Here is a 12,490-nt window from a genome sequence, read left to right on the forward strand (position 1 = left end):
CCTAGAGGAGGGCATGGCAACCGACTCTAGTATTCTTGCCTGGAGAATCCCGCGGGCAGAGGAGCCTGGCAGGCTCCATAGGGTCACAAAGAGTCGGGCACGTCTGAGTGACTTAGCAGGAGCAGCAAAAATGCTGCAGGAAACTCCACATCAAATTAGTCCCTGCCTCCACCCCTCCCCAGCCTCCACACAAACATCCTCCACACAGACATCTCTCTCATGATGGCAACAGTTCCAGAAGTGGGCACCGTTCTCTCTCCCAGCACAAGATGACAGCGAGTTTCTACTCCTCTCAGAGGATTCCCAGCAAAGGTTTCTTACAAACTGCTGATCCCCAACATCTTATGACTCGGGGTCAGTTTGGCTCAAGACTCTCTTTCTAGAATCCGGTACAACTGCCAAAGAAACTAGACCAGGCCCTATGCACACAGTTTCATTGTTGGTGATGATGCTTTCTGATGGCGGAATTCTTCTGAAATATATCTTGCTCCAGGACAAACCAGCGGCTGCCACCTCATTCCACAGAGGTAAAAAGCACAGTAGGTGAAATAGCGGCCACTCAGGACTGAGTTCACACATATGAACAGCAAACGCCACCAACAGACTTAACCTAAAGCTTGAGTGAGAACCACTGTCTGAGAACCTTAGGTGATAGCCATCATTCTCCTTTGGTTCTGCCCAGCTATTTCTGGGTAAAAGTTCTGTTTCTCTCTCCTTAACTTCCGGAACCAGATGCTAAGTTGCAAGCTTGGATGTGGAAACCCTTCTTCCAGAAAGCCCTGACAGACTTCCAAGCAGGCAATTCCTTTACCAAATCATCCATCTTCTGTAAAGACATGTCCTCAGTCTGTGATTTTCTTTCTTTTTTTTTTTTTTTTCCTCCTTCTAAAGTCAAATCAGAGTTAAGTCACCCACCTATTTTTCTTTCCTTTTTTTGGACTTTCTCAGCTAGCAACTTAATGATAGGAGTTTATTATAAGGAAAGAATCACTTCAATGGCATAGTCATTAAGTTGTCAAAACAGAAGTGAAAACGAGATAAAGCCAATGGATAGGGAAATGTGCTGTGTGCTCAGTCACTAAGTCATGTCTTACTCTTTGCAACTCCATGGGCTGTAGCCTGCAAGACTCCTCTGTCCATGGGATTATCCAGGCAAGAACACTGGAGTGGGTTGCCATTTTCTTCTCCAAGGGATCATCCAACCCAGGGATTGAACCTAGGTTTCCTGCACTGGCAGGCAGATTTTTTTTTTTTACTACTGAGCCACCTGGGGAGCCCAGCTAGGGAAATAAATAATCCTGTAAGAAACTCCCCCACCAATGGAAGGAGTAATAAAGTTACTGCTACATATGATCTAGAGAGAACAACCTTAGTTGAATTTGGTCTAAGAAGTATTGAATTCCCAATACTAAAATGACTCCAAAACTTAGGTTATAGTTCTTAGAAAATTCCCATTTATGTGCAATAATATGTTTTAGTGACCTTAAAATGCGTGAAAAACTACTGTCTCCTCATTTAGACAGTTCTTCCTCTGAGATCAGCGTCTCTCTTAAAACCAAACTCTGCCTTCTCATTCACATGCTGGAGTAACAAACAAGGGCCGTGACAACAGCTTGAAGTTATGAATGAGCAGTTATTTGTGAACACGCTCGTCAAGACAGATGTGGAATCTGTCAGTGTGGTGTGGGTTAGATAGGGAAAGCCAAATGAACTGAGCCAAGGTCAAAGTCACAACATTTTTCTTTTTTCTCCTTGAGACTGGAAAGATGCTACAGTGCTTCCTGAAACTAACATCTCCAAAAAAGCAGTCCGAGTGTTACTCGGGCTCATGGTTGCCTCGTGACCCTCCTTTCTGAAACACCACGTCTCTTCCTCAGGAACGTCCTGCTTCCTAATGACCCACGTGGAGGCCGCGAGGACGAAGGCCTGAAGGAAGAGCCACACTCTCTCTGTGGACAGAGATGCGTCCCACATGCCAGTGTGAGAGCAAACAGCTGCCTGAGGAGGCTGGAAATGGATCTGAACTATTTTCAGAAGGTCTGGGCTTTGCAACATCCAGAAAGCATTTTCCATTTGCTTTAAGTTCCTCAAGTTGTTGTGATTAAAGGGGACATCTAAGCCCCACATTTCTGGCTTATCAGGCAGAACCAAGTCCAAAGGCTCATTTCTGAGAAGGAAGGGATGGGATTGGCCCACAGAGAAGAGCTTTGTGGGCACCAGAAGGCATTCCCCTCCTTCCAACAGCCCCTGCCACTCTGCTCCATTGCTTCACTCGTGTCCACCTCTGTGTGACCCCATGGACTGTGGCCCACCAGGCTCCTCTGTCCATGCAATTCTCCAGGCAAGAATACTAGAGTGGGTTGCCATGCCCTCCTCCAGGGGACCTTCCCAACCCAGGGATCTCCCCAACCCAGGGTGTCCTGGGTTGCAGGCAGATTCTTTACCACTGAGTCACCAGGGAAGCCCCTAACGGACCCTAAGCCCAGTAAACTTGGTTCCCTTTGGACAGCAGTGTCCTCTCACACCAATGAAATGGTTTTACTCGGTTGCTCCAGGAAAGCCAGGATGCTGCGTCACTCAGAGAGCCTCTTACTCTATTGACAGCTGCTCCTGCCCGAGTGCGGCCTGTCCTCTCGAACAACACCTCCTCAGTTTTCATTTCCTCTTCAAACCCTTTGCAGCAACTTCTCACCACCCTCTCTCCTTCTTCCCACTCATCCTCCTCTGGGAGACTTCTACCCTGTAATGGCATTTTGTTGCTGAAGTCTGTTGTTAAATGCATTGCCTGGGACTTCCCCAGCAGTCTGGTGGTTAAGACTTTGCCTCCTAATGCAGGGGTTGTGGGTCGGGTCCCTGGTCAGAGATCTTAATTTCACATGCCTCGTGGCCAAAAATCCAGAACTTAAAAAAAAAAAGAAGAAGAAGAAGTAATAATACTGTAACCAATTCAATAAAACCTTTAAAAATGGTCTGCATTAAAAAAAAAAAGTCTTTAAAAATGTTAGAAAATAATAATTAATAAATAAATAAATTGCCTGGCAGTGAAGACACCGCTGTGGCTGGTTCCTGGTCATGAAAGTGAGATGAGGTTCAAACATCCTGGCTACCTTCTCAACAGAGCCTTTCACCAGGGGAGGCGATGAGACAAGGGGCCTGGGAGAAGGGGCCGAGCGTGGCCCAGAGACAAGCTGCCCAGAAGCCCCCTTGGCATCTTAGCCTTTTATGAACAACATCCACCCCCAACCTTTGTTGGATTTCAGCCTTTAGGACCCAGAAAGATAAAGAGGCGAGTATTATTTAACACATATGCATATTCAGAGAGATCAGTTAAAATCATCTCAAAAAATTTTTCCCTCGAAATGTACAGGCCCTTTGAAACAACTAGCAACATCCTGAGATGTCAAAAATAAACAAATAAATAAACCCTGATATTAATGCACTGAGCCCAGCAAGACACTCCAGCTGGGAGGACTCCAGGATGCAGATCTCCTGTTTCTGGTGCCAGAGGTGGCTATTGCCAGTCAGAGGCTCTGAAAGTTTACTAAATAGAAACGTTTCCTGAGGGCAGATATCATGCCCCCTCTTAATTTTATTTTCAATGTGTTTCTAGGACAGAGCGCTCTGCTATATACACATGGACTGCTACTCTTCCAATCCACAAACATGAATGTGACTTAATACCTCCAAAATCCCAATGCTCTCTTAGAAACAATGGCATGTTACAATTCATGAGAGCTCTAAGTGGCATATGAAATTACGGACTGTCACTTCAGGCATGTCCGACTCTGTGATCCCAAGGACTATAGCCTGCCAGGCTCCTCTGTCCATGGGATTTTCAAGAATACTCGATTGAGTTGCCATTTCCTACTCCAGGGGATCTTCTCGACCCAGGGATCCATATGAAATTACTGTGCATTGTGAAATCAGTGGTGTTTGAGATTCAATGCATAATAACTGCCTGCAAAGCAAGCCTATTAAGTGCCAGAAGTAGCTACACTGGGAATTTCTTTGTACATCATCACCCATGCTCCATGATCCTAGGGGGCAGGGCTCATCTTCATCATGACAAGTGAACAAACTGAGATCAACTTAAGTACTGGGGCTGTAGCCCCGCCACCAAGCCATGGATGGCAGAGCCAAGATCTGAATTCAGCAGTGTGTGTTAAGTTGCTTCAGTTGTATCAGACTCTTTGCACCCCCATGGACTGTAGGCTGCCAGGCTCCTCTGTCCATGGAATTCTTCAGGCAAGAATACTGGAGTAGGTTGCCATTTCCTCCTCCAGGGGATCTTCCAGACCCAGGGATCAAACCGGAGTCTATGTCTCCTGCACTGGCAGGGCAGGTTCTTTACCACTAGCACCACCTGGGAAACCCCTCAGCAGGAAGCAACTGAAATGTCCCTGAGGCAGTTTGAATAACTTGCACTGAGACAGCCAGGTGGCTCACCTAGACAAGACCACGTTTTAACAATTTCCATCGGCCTGGAGTAGGGCTGCTTGTCTTGGAAGCTCCCTTTTCCCTTTCCGCCTCTGAGACTGTTCTGGTGCAATTCCCTTTACTTATTCTCTTTCTTTTACTTATTGGATCTGTCTGGCTCTCAAGCCTGTGCTCATTAGACAACACCATCCTGCCTTACCCAATCCTTCAAGAGACAAGATGAATCTCCTATCAATCAAATTTAGAGAACTTTTGCAAAGAAATGATGGCAGTTCAAGACGGAGACCAGGAGCCTTGAGAGATCACAATATTTGTATCAACTACCTGCAGAGATAAAAGCAGAATGTGTTAAAGACAATAAAAAAGACCCAGGGCTGTAGAAAAGGATTAAAAAATATAGTGCCTTCTGGAGGGAAAGAATGTAGAGCTTCTAGGAATGGAATTCCTGCCAGGAGAGGAAAGTCACCACCCTTCAGGGATGTTCTATGTCACTTTTCAAGAGGGCAGGAAAAGTCATGCTCTCCATTTCCTGGTCTCTATTTAGGGCTTCTATTACTTAAACCTAAAAGCCTGACTTTCAACAAGACATCGCTGATAGAAATAGTTATAGTCATGTCCTCAGATGAAAATACTCGTATGAACTATACAGGGTTCCTTGTGAGAGTGAAATAAGTGCACACATATGAAATATTTAAAACTATGCTTGGCACATAGTGTGTACCCGCTGAGGGTTAGCTTTCATCATCATCATCAACATCATTTTCATTCTTATCTGCAAAACTGGAAACAGGAACTGGGTGGTTCTGAAAGGCCTGGTATTGCCTTTAGCATAGGAACAAGATCCATCAGGCATGGTTTCCCTGACAACGGAGGTAAGATTTCCATCTCTCCACATCTCCTGGTCTTAATGCTTTCAACTCATAGATCTTTCTTCTGGTGACTTAGTCTTATTCTCTAAAGGGAAACTCTCATTCATTTATTAAGTATTGGTTGACCAAAAACAATAAGCTGTAAGAACATAGCTAAGTCCAAGTGGGTTCTTGTTCTGAGGTAGGTCACTAACAGATGAAGAAGACAGGTCAGGGCACAGCTGAATTTTACCTACAGCAAAAGAAAAGAGGCTGAGATAGAGATGAGTATCAGTACTGTGAGAGTGCAGAGGAAGAGCTAATTAAATATGATGAGGAACATCAAAGAAAGTTTCATAAGGAGATGGCACTCACTTAACCTCGAAGGATTCTTAAAGGTGTTAAAAGATGGCTCTCTAAGGGGAAGAAACAGCATAAACAAAGGCCTAACGGCAGGAAAATAAATGGCCCCTTTGGGTAAAGGCAAAGAGAGTGATCTGGCTGGAGTGCAGTTTTAATGGGAGGATTTAGTTGGGGGTGGGATGCTGAGCAAGGAGGAGGGACCAGACCCTGAAAGGTCTTGGATATTATTTAAGATATCTGAGATCTTATCTACAAAGCCAAAATTCTCAAGGCCTTCCTATATTAGGATTGGACAGTGATGGGCCTGCTAGATTACCAGCCCTGCCAGTCTCTGTTCTCACCCTCTTAGGTGGCAAAAATCACCCAAAGACCAATCCAAGTGAGCCATGGAAACAGATCCTCTGAGGGAAAGTTACAAAGAAATGAATGAGCTGGAGGTCCTGAGACATCCTGGGCTGGTGGGAGTGGTCCCCAGAGCGTTACTTTTAATCATATCAGAATACCTCTAAAGTATCTTTTTAATATCTCATAACCAGTGGCATGTTATAGTCAATTGTCAGTGATGTTTCTTTCTTCAGGGCACATAAAATAAGGTGCACCTTAAAATCAATGGTGTTTGGGAATCAGTGATTAATAGGTACCTTGCAAGGAAGGTGCACTAAGTGCCAGAGGCAGGGTTTGGGACTTCTTTACACAGGTCATGGTCAGTCCTTTGCAACTCTAGGAAGCCAGCATCTTCTTCATCTTTACAGGTGAAGAAACAGAGGCATGGGTCAATGAAGTTCCCCACCCTACACACAGGTATTCCAGGAGAGAGAAGAACAGGAAGGCAATCTAGAGCCTGTGGGGAAGAGGTCAAAGGGGAGACTTTATGAAGAGTTGAGGCCACCAAGCCCGTCTGGCAGTAAGGCGGTGGTCACAGCACAGAACCGTTCTAACCTACGGGAGGTTAGAAAAGAAACGAAACCCGTGACAACCACCGAAACCGACTTGTGGTCGCAGCGTGACTCGAATTTCTCTCAAACACAGGATGGAAGCAAGCTTTGCAGTCTAAACAAACCCATCAAAGAGTCCCTAGCATGTGATTAAAGTGAATCTACCTGGAGGACACAGAATTCCTAGGTTAACAACTATCCTTGTTTAAAGAATATTAAAAGACAAGGCACACCATATGGTTTCAAAATGACAGTGGAAACTTTTGTTTATCTCGGCCAGAGGCACGTTTCATCAAGCTGTTCAGCATGGGCAGAGTAGACCCACCCTTCGGCAAACGGGGAGAATGAGCACATTTGGGAACCCCACACCCTCTCTCCAGGGTCCCTCAGCACCGGAGGTGCTGCAAGAGGAGGGCTGAGCAGGATCGGAAGTGCTCCATGAGGAAGGCTGAGGGAGCTGCTCCCAGAGCTCTTCCCGGGCCCTGCTCACTTTAATACTGGGCTTCCCAGGGGGCGCTCGTGGCCAAGAATCCCCTGCCAATGCAGGAGACATATGAGATGAAGCTTCGATTCCTGGGTCCGGAAGATTCCCCTGGAGAAGGCAATGGCAACCCACTCCAGTATTCTTGCCTGGGAAACCCTATGGGCAGAGGAACCTGGAGGGCTACAGTCCATGGGATTGTAAAGGGTCAGACACGACTGAGCGTGCGTGCACACACACACACATACACACACCTTAATACTGAACTTGTAAAGGGGTGGGTGGGACCAGGGAGGGAGAAGGACCCCCCAGTCCTACCTTGGTGGTCGGCTTGCTCATCTCCCTCAGGGGCAGTCTCCTCCACTCTTCTTCCCTAACCTTCTAAAAATGCAGCCTGACGTGTGTTGTAATCTCTGGGCAAAGGCAGCAGTCGGTGACCTCCTCTGTTCTAACCCAGATTTGATATGGGATCAACAGTGAGTCATTAGCCCTTTTTTCACATCTCAGTTTCCTCTAGGAAACAGGATCTGTCATTCTTTCATATCTTTTTATATGAAAGAGGCTGTGCCTGGGTTACATCAACTTTTCACTAGGGAGAAGACAGCATTCAAAAAGTGCAGTTCCTTGAGCCAACCCCAGGGGTCGCTGTGGAGACACAGCTGACTCCTGGAGCCTCTGCCAGGTCAGCGGGTCCCCACCTACTCCTCCAGCTTGACAAAGCCCAGCCTCCATCCGATTGGTAGGGACTCCTCAGAAGAGGAGAGCAGCCTCCCTTGGCAACAAAGACGGCCCAACTGCTTCAGTTATAACCAGTATATTTCTCTGAGGGTTTTTCCCAGACTTTGAAAAGTAAAAGAAAGAAAAGAGGAAACCCTGGAAGAGAAGAACGTGGCCTAAGTTAAATGTGACCACAATTAGGCACTAGAGTTAGTACAAGCAATGATGCAATTCAATACAAGTGGGAGAATTGAAACTTGGTCTGCTGTGTATTAATAACTCAGTCATTGGGGAAGTCTAGGGAAGAGGTTCAAGTCTGTCTTTGATCTCTGTGTCTCTTTCTCACACATCCACACACAGAGAATCTTCAAAAATGAAATCCCTATCACTTGGCTGTACACACCCGAAACTAACACAATATTATAAATCAACTATAGCTCAACAAAAGAAAGAAAAATCATCCCTGACTATCCAGCAAAAATACTACTACATTCTAGCAATTGCTAGTATTTTTCTTCATTGGGCAATTGGTTGACAGTCCAGCAATGTGTTGGAGAAGGAAATGGTAACCCACTCCAGTATTCTTGCCTGGAGAATCCCATGGACAGAGGAGCCTGGTGGGCTACAGTCCATGGGGTCACAAGAGTCGGACAGGACTGAATGACTAAACCACCAGCACCAGCAATATATACACAGAAAAGATATACCCATGAATAGAATGTTAAGGTGCACCCCTGCCCCAAACCATGGTGCTGCTACTGTGTCCAGTCTATGTTCCATGATTTCACTTGGCAATTTACAGGGGAAACAGAAAACGGGATTGCCTGGTATTAAATGTTTAGCATTTATGTGAGTCAGTTACAAAAGAAACCTCATCATGATGTCTCCTGCTGTACAGTTGAGTTTATCTAATTCAATATGACAGAATAAACCAACATGATTATTTACTTTCTTCCGTTGCGTAGCTTGGAGATTCGACTCTTCCTGAACATGAGCTGCTTACTTTCCTTGCAAGGAAAATCCAAGATTTTCTCTGCCCCGACTAACATCCTACTGCTGCTGACTGAAGTTACAGATGGGTGGGGTGACACTACTGCTCAGGCTAAATGAATGGGAAGTTTTAATGCCTCTCATTGAAGCCCTTTAACACCATCATAATATACTACATATCATACAAAAGAGTGAAATTCATAGTCCAACTTACTTAAGAAAACTTACTGATTATCTGTCTATTCCATGTTAATGTTCTTTTGATCCTAAAGATGTTTTGTTCTTAGGTTATTACTTTGGAGGTGGTGCTACTGCAGAATTTAGCAATCCCAAATAAATCCCAGGGTTATCAGGCTTCTCCACGTGGGAATTTCATAATTTTTTGATGTAAGGGGGTTGAGAGTGGGAAGAGGATCTGTCCTGTGCATTCTAGAGTGGTTAACAGCAATCCCTAGCCTCTCCATCCCCAGTCATGACATCCAAAAATGTCTCCAGACACTGCCAAACATTCCCTGAGGGTGGGAATAGCAAGAGCGGTAACATCACCATAATAAGAACCACAACACCTGCCTGAAATTTGTTACATGGGAAAGAGAGGAGAAAGAAAGAAAGAAAAAAGTTTTGTCTCGTCCTTTTTCCTTTTTTGACTGTCCAAGTGTCTACATACTTCAATTGTTAATCATTTGGATTCTTACTCCATTAAGTGGAATTACTCTTTCTAAATTTCTAAAGCCTAGTACAGTGTCTTTGGAATAGATGTGCCTTGAGGTTCCAGTGGATTGTCAAAGGATGAGCAGTCCGCTAATTCCCACTGGGTAAAGTGTGGGTAAACCATAGTATAACTCCACTTTGAGCCTTAAACTAACAGCATGTGAAAAGATCAATACAAATAAATTCAAAACTAATCAGACCCCTTCTTCAAATGTTGACATAGTATTATTTATAACCTATAAATACCTTCTTGACTAAAATTCATCCTAGGAGATTGGCACCTGGCCAGTTCTATTCATATTTACTGTATTTATATAGTACACTGGTCCAAGGATAATATTTAAGACAAAATATGCTTCAAGGCATATGCAATATCTCTTATATTTTCACTTTTAAAACTCTGCATTGCTAAAAATATTCGTCTGAACTGTATAAAATGTTCTGCAAAGGACTATCAAGAATCTGTAATGATATATAGCTCATTGAGTATAATTAGAGCATATTTGTAATATCTGAGTTGAAGTCATTCCCTGAATGCTAATAAGTTGGTGGTAAAAAATGAACCAGTGATCTTTCCCATGCCTCCATCCCTGGAGCTCGTGACCCTCATCGGATTTCCTCTGAGAAATGACAGGCACACTCCCTCCCCACAGCAGCTTCAGAGAGGACCGAGTTAAAAAAGTTAGGTGGAACAGTCCTAAAGAGGGAGACTTGGTATATAAGCCAATGCTGTCCTTTCAATTCACCCTTTAGAAAATATGGTGGAGTGATTTTTTTCTCTTTTCTTCCTTTTTTTTTTTTTTATTTTGGAAGGGTTCTCTATATTCCAGTATAACCAGAAAGTGCTGGAAAATCAGTTAACCTACTTTCTATAAAATTATCCACAGTCCTAGCACAGTAGTATCAAATCTGCTATTAATAAGACTTTCTGCTCCTAAACTTCCTTTCAGGCATTAAGAAGCCTGCATTCTTTGCAGGAAAACTGATAGTGTATATTTTATCCTGTGCTGATCAGAGATTTTCAATTTCTTTGGTAGCTAGGAATGCAAACAGAAGGGAATCCACACACCCATCTTTAATGCCAATCTCTGAAATCCTAATAATCTGAGAATTTTCCCAGTTTGGTGATGATTATGATCCCGAGTGGGATTATCTCAATTCTTGAGACTGGAGAGGGTTTGAAAGAAAGAACACCCTCTTGGGTAACTTGCTCTCTCCACACCTATCTCAGGAAGAGATCAGACCTCCTCTGTGTTATGAAAATACCAGCAGTTCATTAAAGCTGTTGCAGGTAAACACTGAAGGGTTGGCTTGTTCTGATTCTACATAACATAACTGCCTGCCTGCCCAAATTCCAGTAGAACGTCGCACGTGCTAGAGAAAGCAAACTGACTCAACTCCCTGTTGGATCTCAAAGATTTGGGGCTAAATTACAATGAACTTTCTTTCCTAATATCTCCAGGGCTCCACCCCAGGTAGAAAGCTTTCCTTCCTCCCTTATCCCCCTTACCCCCCTTCCCCCGCCCCGCATCACCAAGATGGAGTGTATATTATCACCACTGTGGTGAATGGTGCCATAATTACAATAATAAAATCGACCCCCTTGCCAGGATCTCCTATCTCAGCTCTGCTCTTAAACAAGAGATGATCCTGCAGCAAAACAGAGGTCGCCAGTAAGACTGGGGTTGTATACGTCAGCCGATATTCCGAGACCATCAGATACAAGACATGGCAAGTCCCGGAACTACGACTTGTCAAACTAACTAAATATAAATATTCAAAAAGAAAAGCACCACTCTGCAATTAGAACCTCTAGGATAAAATTACCAAGATGGCCATATTATCTCTGTAGGCAAGACACAGAGACTTTGTGAAGGCAGCCAGAGAGTATATAGGGCATGAAAAGGGGCGGAGAGAAATGGGCAACCAATGAAAAGTGTACGACTTGGGGTTTGGAATACGCAAAAGTTGGAGCTTTTTTTTTTTCTTTCTTTCTTTCTTTTTCTTCTTCCTGGTATTTAACCCTCTCAGGTATCAATATATGCTTCTTCTTTGCTGTTTCTTTTTTTAAGAACTTGGAAATCATTCTAAGCTAACTGCTCTTTTCCCTTCCCCCCAAGGAACTCCAACAATAAATCATTTCACTTCCATGGCTACTGTATGCCAGCTGGTTTTGAGGACACTGCCCTCAGAGAAGCCAGTTTAAAAAAAAAAAATCGGCTGTCTTCTACGCTGAGATTCAGGAATGCAACGAAGTGACTGCAGGAAGCCTATGAAAGGGCAGGGAACACCCGGCTCCAGAGTGAGAAAGATAAAACGATAAACGCCTAAGAAAAGGGATTGCTACACCGGCGATTTTAAGAAGGCAGGTTTGAGAGGATTCTGGAAAAAAAAAAAAAAATGAAGGAAAAACTCTTTTAAACGTAGTCAGAAACGAAGCTGTCTTCTCTACCATTCCAGGTGAAATCAAAAGGGGACGTGGTTACAAGATCTCGCCTTGGCGGGGGCAAGGGGATGTAAACACCCCGACGAGGTCAGAGATTCACGAATTGAGGGGTTGGAGGTAGGTTTTTGGAGGGGTCGCCAGATCGGGTTTCGTCTTGGCGATGCTGACATTTTTCGGGGAGTTAGAGACAATAGGGAAGGCTTGCGGAATCAGCTGATAGGTCGGCACGGAATGGGGCGCCTTCCGGTGAGGCTCGTTTTGAGCCACTTTTTTTTTTTTTAACCCTTCGTGCCCCAGTTCGGCGGGCTCCAGGCCAATCGGAGCAAAGAAAACAAACCTACTGAGGTTTCCCGGTTTAACTCGGCCCCGGGGAGTGCCTGGAGTTTGACAGAGGAGGGCTGACTCCTAGCCGGTGGCCGAGTCGAGAATTTCAGGGAAGAGGGAAAAAAAAGAGAGAGAGAATAACGCCTTATAAAGGACGGGGGCGTTATGGAGGGGGGGAGTGGTGAGGAAGAAATGGACAAAATAAAGTCGCAAGTCCACGTTTTAAAGCCTAATGTTC

At 44.5% G+C, this 12,490-nt stretch overlaps 1 protein-coding gene across 2 annotated transcripts in view; it reads right to left on the minus strand.

The window, feature by feature from the left end:
* Window positions 1–12,490, minus strand: part of TGFB2 (transforming growth factor beta 2) — a 94,844-nt gene that overhangs the window by 81,183 nt on the left and 1,171 nt on the right. The window lies entirely within an intron of this gene.

This window comes from Oryx dammah, unplaced genomic scaffold, assembly GCF_014754425.2.
Source record: "Oryx dammah isolate SB20612 unplaced genomic scaffold, SCBI_Odam_1.1 HiC_scaffold_21, whole genome shotgun sequence".
Taxonomy (NCBI): Eukaryota; Metazoa; Chordata; class Mammalia; order Artiodactyla; family Bovidae; genus Oryx; species Oryx dammah.